Source organism: Callospermophilus lateralis, chromosome Y (genome assembly GCF_048772815.1).
Source record: "Callospermophilus lateralis isolate mCalLat2 chromosome Y, mCalLat2.hap1, whole genome shotgun sequence".
Classification (NCBI taxonomy): Eukaryota; Metazoa; Chordata; class Mammalia; order Rodentia; family Sciuridae; genus Callospermophilus; species Callospermophilus lateralis.
The window spans coordinates 10,344,551-10,354,563 of NC_135326.1; positions in this window are offsets into that span (position 1 = coordinate 10,344,551).

The following is a 10,013-nucleotide window of genomic DNA, read 5'->3' on the forward strand; positions in this document are numbered from 1 at the left end:
CTTGTGCATGAACATTTTCGAAGCATGGTGCAAATTTGCAAGCAGAGGCACGCGCAGCGGTTTGGAAAAGGATCTAGATGGTAAAGACAGGAGCTGCCCCTTTACCTAGAATGGTTATTTAATGTTTAACTTAAGGGTTTGGGGTGCAGCTCAGAGGTAGAGCCCTCACCCCCAGCAGCACCCAATATATACATATGATCGAACTTTGAAAAGAAGGTTCCCATTGCACATGAATGCACTGCCTGATTTTTGCAAGTCTTTGATTTTTATTTTTTAAATGCAAAAGCTGCCCCTTCCTTTCCACAGACAGGGAATTAGACTTTAAAACGTTCCCTGTGAAATGGGAGGGGGTGCACATCCCGGTCTCCCAGGTGTCTTTGATGGCAAAGCCCTGTCATTCTGTAAGGCTCTGTCCCCAATATCCCAGGTCAACCATAAACGACAATCACTTTTACGAGGTTCTTTCATCTTCAGAAAAAAAAAAAAAGGGGGGCAGGATGTGACCTCCCCATCATCTGTGACCTCTCCGTGAGGAGCGGCTGCAATTACACCCCCGCCCTCGGCTGCTCCGGTGAATTCCTGTGTCCTCAGATGAAATCTGAGTTCCCCTATTTTGCCACATATTTAAAAAAAAAAAAAAAAAAAGGTGCAATCCTATTCTAAAACATAATAATCAATAACACGGCTGATTTCCAGCAAGTATCTGAGCACCCAAAGCATCTTGTCCAGAGTCACTTTTGCACCGTGGGCATCTGGGGCTGGAGACTGTCTGTGCTGGGCAGCGCTGTGCACTGCAGGGTGTGCAGCAGCCTCTCTGGGCTCGCACACACCGGATTCCTTCCCCATTCCACCCGTATAGCAATAAATAGGTTCCCAGTCATTACCAAACAGCCCCCTGGGGTCCGAGCCATCTCCTCCCTGGGTTAAGAACCCTCTGAGGTAGACGAATAGCAAAGGAAGGACGATTCCCTTCTTGGCTGATACCGAACGCTGTGCATTACGAATAGTTCCAAATCCTGACTCTCTCCTACTACCCGCTGTGGATTCAGCAAGTTCTGTGATCGCCCCATTCCCAGACCCCCAGGGGATGCCTGAAACCATCAATCGCTTGAAACCCCACAAAGATATGATAAGGTTTCACTGATAAAGTAAAAGCAGCAAGAGATAAAAAAACAAAGAAAAAAAAACAAAAGTAATATTAACTTAGGTTACGAATGACAATAATCTGCAATAAAAGTGATATGAGTGTCCTTAATTGAAACCACAGAAAGTGGATTTGTGGATGAAGGGGGACTTCAGCTTTTTAAAACGTTGAAGGGTTTTAAGCTGGATGCAGTGGTGCACGCCATTAATCTTAGCGACTCAGGAGGCTGAGGTGGGAGGATTGCAAGTTGGAGGCCAGCCTCAATGACTTAGTGAGGTCCTAAGCAATTTGGTGATTCCCTGTCTCAAAATTAATAATAATAATAATAAATAATGGCTTTTCCAATATTTCTTTGCCAAAGTTTGAGGTGCCTGCAAACCACAAATATTAATGTGTCTCAACTTTAAAGAGATCAACAGCACACATTTGCACAACTTAGATCACAGTATGTTGTTAGAATGTTTCTAATATATTCCTTCTGCCTTTTGCAAATAGGTACCCTCTTACCTGGCTGGTGGGACTCCAAATTGGTGCAGCCAATAAGGAAAGCAGTGTGGAGATTCCTTGGAAAGCTGGGAATGGAACCACCACTTGACCCATATCCCTCTCCTTGGACTATATCCAAAAGACTTAAAAACAGCACACTACAGGGACACAGCCACATCCATGTTTATAGCAGCACAATTCACAAGAGCTAAACTGTGAAGCCAACCTAGATGCCCCTTCAGTAGATGAATGGATAAAAAAAATGTGGCATATATACACAATGGAATATTACTCAGCAATAAAAAAGAACAAAATCATGGCATTTGCAGGTAAATGGATGGCATTGGAGAAGATAATGCTAAGTGAAGTTAGCCAATCCCCCCAAAAAAACAAATGCTAAATGTTTTCTCTGATATAGGGGGGGTGACTCATAGTGAGATAGGAAGGGGGTGCATGAGAGGGTTAGATGAAATCTAGATAGGGCAGAGGGGTGGGAGGGGAAGGCAGGGGGCAGGGGATTAGAAATGATGGTGGAATGTGGTGGTCATCATTATTCAAAGTACATATATGAGGACTTGATTTGGGTGTCAATCTATTTTAAATACAGAGATATGAAAAACTGGGCTGTATATGTGCAATAAGAATTGTAATGCATTCTGCTGTCATTTATTTTTTAAAAATCAATTTAAAATTTTCAAAAAAAATATAAATATGTGCAGAATCCATTTATTCAGAGCAGAGACATCATGCAAGATGACATGGATTGCACCAGAATGAGCTGCAAAACCCCCTTCACAGGTTATAAAGCTGTCATCTGCCAACCAAGATGGGGGGCCAAGACTTTGGGTTTACGAAGCCTTTGTCATTCTGCCACCCAACGATACTCCTCGTCCCCATGGCTTAAAAACTCTTAAACCAGATGGCACCGATTGCTACAAAACACAGTACAGCTAGAGCTCAGGACTGTCTCCAAGTCCTGCATTGATTGCCCTGCATGTTCTTCTTGACGTGCGCCATCTTGGATTCCCATGTTCACAAGACAATGGTTCCAGAAAGCCTATCCCACCTAAGATACTGCCGCCATATTGGTGGTAGTCCAGAGGTTCCAAATGGATTGTAAGCGAAATGTCAAGATTGGCCACCTACTCAAAACCCAGCATCCCCAACAAGGTGCCCATTGGGGGAGGGGATGGGAAATCCAAGTCTTCCACTGCCAGCATCCCATGGATTGGGCAACCCCAAGGAATGGATTAGGGACCCAGACAATGACATTCACAGATCTTAGAAGGGAAATAAGTCAAAAACAAGAGCTTCCACTGCAAGACCCCCTGCGTAGAAAGCTCTAGAAAATGCACAAAGAACTAGAGGTTGGTAAAACCAACCCTCTCTACTTTCCACCTCACAGGTGGTTCAAAAACGCAAGCCTGCCCAGCTACACAATTGCAGTAAGATCCGTGTTTTTACTTACTTGCAGCCGGTCGATCCCTGGGCTCCTACATTTGTGGACACTGGTCTTCGAGTGCCGAGCTCCTACCACGGGGCTGCGTGGCTGGAGTCTTTACTATAATTAAATATTTACCAGGTTCCCAGGCTGGGCACTGCCACGGTACATCAATTATAATCGCAGGTTTAAACATAGCCTCCCATGAACCTGTCATTTAGGAAAGGATTCATTCAACCAGCATTCAACAGATGTGCCCAGTGAACAGGGTCACGAAATCAAATATGGCTCCAAGATTACCAAAAAGAATTCTGATTTTTTTTTTTTTTTTTTGGTTCCAGGGATTGAACCCAGGGATGCTTAACCACAAAGCCACATCCCCATTTTTTTTAAATTTATTTTTATGTAGAGACAGGGTCTCACTAAGTTGCTGAGGCTGGCCTCCAACTTGCCATCCTCCTGCCTCAGCCTCTAGAATTGCTGGGATTACAGGCATGCACCTCTTTACCAGGCTAACGTAATTTTTGTAAAACAATTAAGAGCAACATTTAAAAAAAATTAAAAACTACAGTTAAGGGGCTGGGGTTGTGGCTCAAAGGTAGAACGCTTGACTGACATGGCCTCAAATCTGCCATCCTCCTGCCTCAGCCTCCTGAGTCACTGGGATCTCCAGGGCTCTCAAAAAATTTTTAGACCTTATTCGGGAGCCCAGAGGGATTCAACCAGTTTTCTTGCTTCTTACACTAAGGAATTCTGGTGCCAAGTACAGATGTGAGCGTCCTAGTTGAGTCTATGAGCTGTCTGCAGCCTCATACAGCGATACGCACCAGTGTTCCCAGCTGCTAGGGAGGCTGAGACAGGAGGGTGGCAGGTTCAAGCCCAGCCTGAGCAATTTCAGAGGGATGTAGCTCAGTCATGGAGCACCCTGGGCTCAATCCTCAGCACCACAAAAAGAGAGAAAAAGAAGACCTGCTATTCATCATTGTGCATCTGCAGATTCCCCCAACCTGGGGCCAAAGTGAGGCAGGAGGATGGCGAGGTCAAAGCCAGCCTCCGCCAAAGCGAGGCCGTAAGCAACTCAGGGAGACCCTGTCTCACAATAAAATGCAAAATGAGAAAATGGATAAACAATGAGGTTAAGTAACCTCCCTGCAGCCACACAGCAGGCGAGAGCTCTAGCTTGGGTCTGGGCCCAAGTTCCGCCATGCTGGCCCTCCATGTTCAGTAGAGCGTGCGCCATCTTGGATTCCCATGTTGGCAAGAGAAGGGGCCCAGAAAGACTCTTCCAGCAAAGATACTACCGCCCAAATGTATGTTGGTCGTTCAGAGTTTCCAAATGGATGGGAAGTTAGCTGTGAAGATTGGCCAGCGACCCGAGTGAGCAGAGAAACATTGGTGTCTGAGACCCCAAGGGAGAGAAAGGAGGGTGCTCATTGGTCACTTAACTCATTCGCTCATTCATTCAACAGACACCCATGAAGCCCATGCCGGGTGGGTCCCCCAGTTCCCAGGTGCGGTCCACTCTTCTGTTCCCTCTCGGAAGCTGGCCTCCAGACTTGTCCCCAATTCCTGAAGGAATTGGCCAAGCAGGACAAGGAGAAGAACACCCACCCACCGTTCCAGCAGATCCGTGACTTTCTTAGAACTCTTAGGGACTAAAGAAAGAGAACTCGGTTGGTTGCGGTCCCCTGAGGCACTCACCGGACCCCCTGGGTCCCCCATAGCAGACCTGGTCCATTTCACAAGCCCAGTGTTTGCTCTGGGTCTCCAGGTGGGACTTGGTCATTTCCATATCCATGTCCTTCCTTGAGTGGCTCAGTCTGCATCGAGCGTCACCGACCCATGGTCCATGCATCTCACAGGTCCCACCCCAAGCAGAAAAATCAGGCCCTCCTGGGGCAGCCAGCCAGCCCAGGAGTCCAGCAACCCAGGGAAGAAGTGACCAGACAGGTCAAGGGAAGTCCTTCAGGTGATCTCGCCAGTGGGTCTGGTGCCCTGGTGGAGGAAATGTTCGCAGAGATGTGAGGAAAGGCCACGGGCATCTTGCCCACAGGTCCCCCAGGTGGGGGACATTCCTGTCCAGGTCGGGAGCCACTTGTCAGGGTCACAAACGAGCAGACACAGGGGAGGGGGGTGGGCGGATCATCTTTCGGGCAGAGAAGGTGCCGGGGATCTGAAGCAAAGCTCCAGCCCCACCAGGGAAAGCAAGAGGTGTCCTTGTCCGGTCCCTTGGGACGTGGGAGGGGGTCACGCCCGGCCAAGGAGGTCTGGTGGACATTATCAGACCGGACGCCATCAACTCAGCAAGATGTCAGAGCTGTCACTCAGAGTGACAGGCAGGAGCGTACTGAAGAGGTGGAAATGGGAAGGGGACACTCTCCAGGGACAGAGGGGTCCTCTCAGACAGGACAGGGACAGCATGCCCCTCCTGCCCTCCAGTTTTATGGGGGTCCCAGGGAAGTTCCCAGAGAGCCCCACCCAGATCCACCTCCTGACTTTGATGGACAGCTCAGCAGCTGCGTGGACCCCTCCCAGAAAGGTGGGTGCCCAGCTCAGAGCCGCAGATGGAGAACCTTGACTCCTGGGCTGTGGCCCCCATCGCCTGCCCCCTGACCCACCGTCCACCCTCTGACCCTCCCCACGCGTCCATCTCATGGGGGTCTCGGTGCTGTGGCTCTCGGGGTGTGAGGGTCTGGAACGTGGTCCTGGGGACCGGGGCAGGACCTGGAGCCTCGGTTACAAGACATTTTTTTGCCAGGGATTGAACCCAGGGGCCCTTAAACCCGGAGCCACATCCCCAGTGCTTTTTATTTTTTATTATGATTTTTATTTTGAAGCAGGGCCTCACTACGTTGCTTAGAGTCTCACTAAATTGCAGAGGCTGGCCTCCAACTTGTGATCCTCCAGCCTCAGCCTCCTGACTTGTTGGGACTACAGGTGTGCACCACTGCACCTGGGCTCTGTTTCCCTCTTTCTTTTTAACTTGATTTTATTTTTTTTTTTAGTTAGAGATGGACACAATACCTTTGTTTCATTTATTCAACTTTATGTGGTGCCGAGGATGGAACCCAGAGCCTCCCACCTGCTGGGCAAAGCGCTCTGCCACTGAGCCCCAGCCCCAGCCCCAGGCAGGTGGGTGTGTCACGAAGCTGGGCTCCTCTCCACTGGCTTCCTGGACCTTCTAGAAGCTGCCGTTGACAGAGCTGAGGTGCTTTTCTCCTCTTAATGTCTTCAAAATTCACGGCCCTGAACCTAGACACCGGGATTTGCATCGTGCCACTCAGATCCCTCAGGATCCGACCAGGACAAGGTAGAGCAGTCGGGCGGGGTTTTGCCCAGACGTGCCCGGCCCTGCAGGGACATTCCTCCTGTGAGCACGGCGCCCCTGTGAGCCGGGTTGGCACTGTCTGGTTTGATCTTAAAACCATCAGAGCTGCAGCAACCCCCTAAGGAATGTGCATGTTGAGATTGCTGGGGTCACCGGTGGCTCCACCGTAGCCCTGGGGGGTCCCCAGGTTCCTGGAGAAAGGGCAGGGGTGGCAGGGGCAGCTAGGGGCGGGGGACTCTGTCCAGAAGGGGCTGCTCCCTCTGTGCCCCAAGCTCCACTGGACAGCAGTGTCATGAGACATGAGACGGCAGGAGGAGGGGGGTAAGGGGAGGAGAAGGACCCAGCGCTTCTAATATTTATTAGAAAACTGTAAGGACACCTATTTTAAAGGCTTCATGGTGTTTTCTTTTAACTACCCCATTAGCCTTATTTAAAAAAAAAAAAGAAAATACTGTCATTGCCGGGCACAGTGGGTCATGTCTGTAATCCCAGCGGCTCAGGAGGCTGAGGCAGGAGGATCACAAGTTTGGAGGCCGGCCTCACGGACTTAGTGAACTCCTGAGCAACTCAGGGAGACCCTGTGTCTAAATAAAATACAAAATAGGGCTGGGGATGGGGCTCCGTGGTTAAGCATCCTCCTGGGGTTCCATCCCTGGTACCAAATTTAAAACAAATAAAACTATGTAAAGTGGCATCTGTCCCGAATGACGATTTAGACAGCATTCACATCGTAATAAGCCTCAGGGGCCATTCGTGGTTGATTTAAAGAGGGTGGACATGGGTTATTAGGAAAGAGTAGACCATTTAAATGGGTGTCGTAGGTGTCCTCCAATTGCAGGACTGGGGTCCAGGGGGGTCCTGGGCTCTGTCCCCCCTGGAGGACAGTGATGGGCAGGTGCACTATGCAAAGTTGTGACTGCCAATCAGAAGAGGTCGATGCAGCCTTTGGTGGCACAAGCCTGCAGGCAAAGACCCTGGTACCCGAAGCGGACTTCCCCCCCACGGAACAGGGCGGGACTGTTGGAACAGGGCAGGGCTGTCGGATGAGCTGTATTTGCAGAGAGAAGAAGACAGGGCAGACAGATAAGGAGATGCCAGTCCCTGTGACCATCCCCGAGAGCCAGGGCTGCCTGGCCTTGTTTAAGGACACGGCATGTCCCACCTGGTTGATCCTGCCAGGAGCACATGCTTGTCCCAAAGATCAGGGCCATGCATGTCCAACAAAAAGCTGGTAGGCCAGGGGTGGGGGTGGGGGTGCGGGGGTGGGGTGGGGTGAGGTGGGGGGTGGACACGGCATGTTCCACGGGGGTCCAGGTCGATGGGGTGTGGAACAGAGAGGCCTGTCCTCAGTGCCTGGCTTTGCTTTCCCCACTCCAGGCAAGTTGGGGGACACCGGATGCAACCAGGTGACCCGGTTACACTGTGTCTAAAGGTGCCACCCGTCAGAAGCAAGCAACCTGCTTACATTGTACCCAAGGCGATGCCAATCAAACCAACGAGCTGGTTACATTGTATCCCAGGCCATGTCCCCAGGCTTCCTGGGCCCCCCAGGCCCCCCAGCCCTTCCACACCTGCACAACTCTGCTTCTCTCCTGGGATACGCTCAGCAGGGCTCCTTGGCGCCCCCTGGTGCTGAGAGCCATGTGCTTCCTGCAGAGTGATTGACAGCCAGGACCTGCCGCCCTTGCTCCTGGGGACCACCAGGTCCTGCTGCATCACGGCCAGAGGTTTCTGCACACAGCCCGGTGGCAACAACAGGACCGTGAGTACAACGAGGTCCCCTACAGACCCAGACACCCAACACCCTGCGACGAGGCCTCTGCTGACTCCAGACAGTGCAAGATGGCTCCGGAGGTCACTTTTACTAAGTGAGACCCGCGTCCCCACGCCTAACTCGAAACCCGGGTTCCATGAGGTAATGGGCAGAGGCCAGCAGGCCTGGAGGAGCATCAGCGGTCGCTGAGCCCCTTCCCCAGCAGCTGGGCACCCTGCACAACCTGTGGGGGACATGGCTGCAGCCTTGCTGTGGCCCCTTCCCCCTGTGCTGGTGAGACACAGAAGACCAAGGGCAGTGGCCATCTGCGTGGGAGGAGCCGGAGACCGGTCCATACAGCTCCTCACGCTGACCTCAGGCATCCCTTCGGTGGTCACCAGTGACTCCCCACGTCAACATGAAGTCACAATGCCCAATCCACACTGAATGAAACGCACCCTCAGGGGCCACTCTGGGCTCCCAGCAAAGAGCCCAGGACCTCCTGCAACTAGAGGCTGGGACAGAGGACCCTGGGACAGCCCAGAGGAGGCCACTCTGCAAACAGAAGGTGCTTCCAAATTGCACAGACTTTCAGGTGCAGAGGGGAAAAGTCCCAGGGGACAAACATGACTTGATAAGACGTGGCACATGCCAAGGGACCAAGTCTCTGCTCATGGCTTTCAGTAGCAATAAAGGCTCCACCTTCAGGACCCTGTCCCCTCCCAGAGGCCCTTACTTCCTAACAGCATCACCTGGGGGGGGGGGGCGTAAAGATTTCCATATAAGATTTTGGGGAGGACACCCACACTCCGGTCATTGCACTGGTCAGAAGGCTGCTGGTCACTGTATTAGTCTTCCTGGGCTGCTGTAACAAGACACCCCAGCCCGGGGGATTAGAGACCTCCAGACCCTGAGTGCTCATGGATGACCTCGGGCCACCACCAGAAACCAACTCCACCTCTGCCTGATGGCCAAAGCCATCTCCAGCCCAGTGGATCTTGGGATGAGGAAAGAGATGGCAGCTGGCCATCGCTAGGAGCCCTGCTTCCTCCCCACCACCCATGCTGTGTGGAAGAGAAAGCCAGCACAGTGGGCCAGCTGTGTGTCCTCAGTCACCAGCTCCAACTTGTCACCTCTGAGTTCTTCAGCATCCTCTGGGCGGGGTCACCTTCTTCAGACCCAGCCACACCCTTGACTCTGGTGACTTTGAGGCCCAAGTCCCCACAGAGGCTCCTTGTTCTTAACCCAATAAGTGTCAGGCTTTCAATTCTGCAGATGTTTCAACAAAATCATTGTATTATTATTATTATTATTATTATTATTATTATTATTATTAATGCTAGGGATTGAGCCTGGGGTGCTTAACCACTGAGCCGCATCCCTAGCTCCCTTTTTATATTTACTTTTGACACAGACTCTCTCTAAGTTGTTTAAGGCCTTTGTGAATTGAGGAGGCTGGTCTCTAACTTGCAATCCTCAGACCTCAGCCTCCCAAGTCACAGGATCTCAGGTGTGCACCTCTTCAACACGATTATTGACACAGGTGCATTCACATAGGTTGGAAATCATAAAGTAGAGCTTACATATTATTACGTTATGATTATAGTGTTATGATTCTGTAGTGAGATTCTATGTTACGTACTGTATTTAACTTCCTATCCATATTCCCTATCTTGAGCCAGGAGACAGCAGAATCAGGACCCACCCACCTTCCCTACCCTCACAACACCCTCAAATTCTCCTCCCCAGGAACCAGATCCCATGGCCCTAGGCCATTTGTAGGGTCCTGATCAGTGCATTTGAAAATCTGCCTAGCAGCACCCAACTCGCTTGCTTCCTGCATTCTTAAGAGATCTCTGCT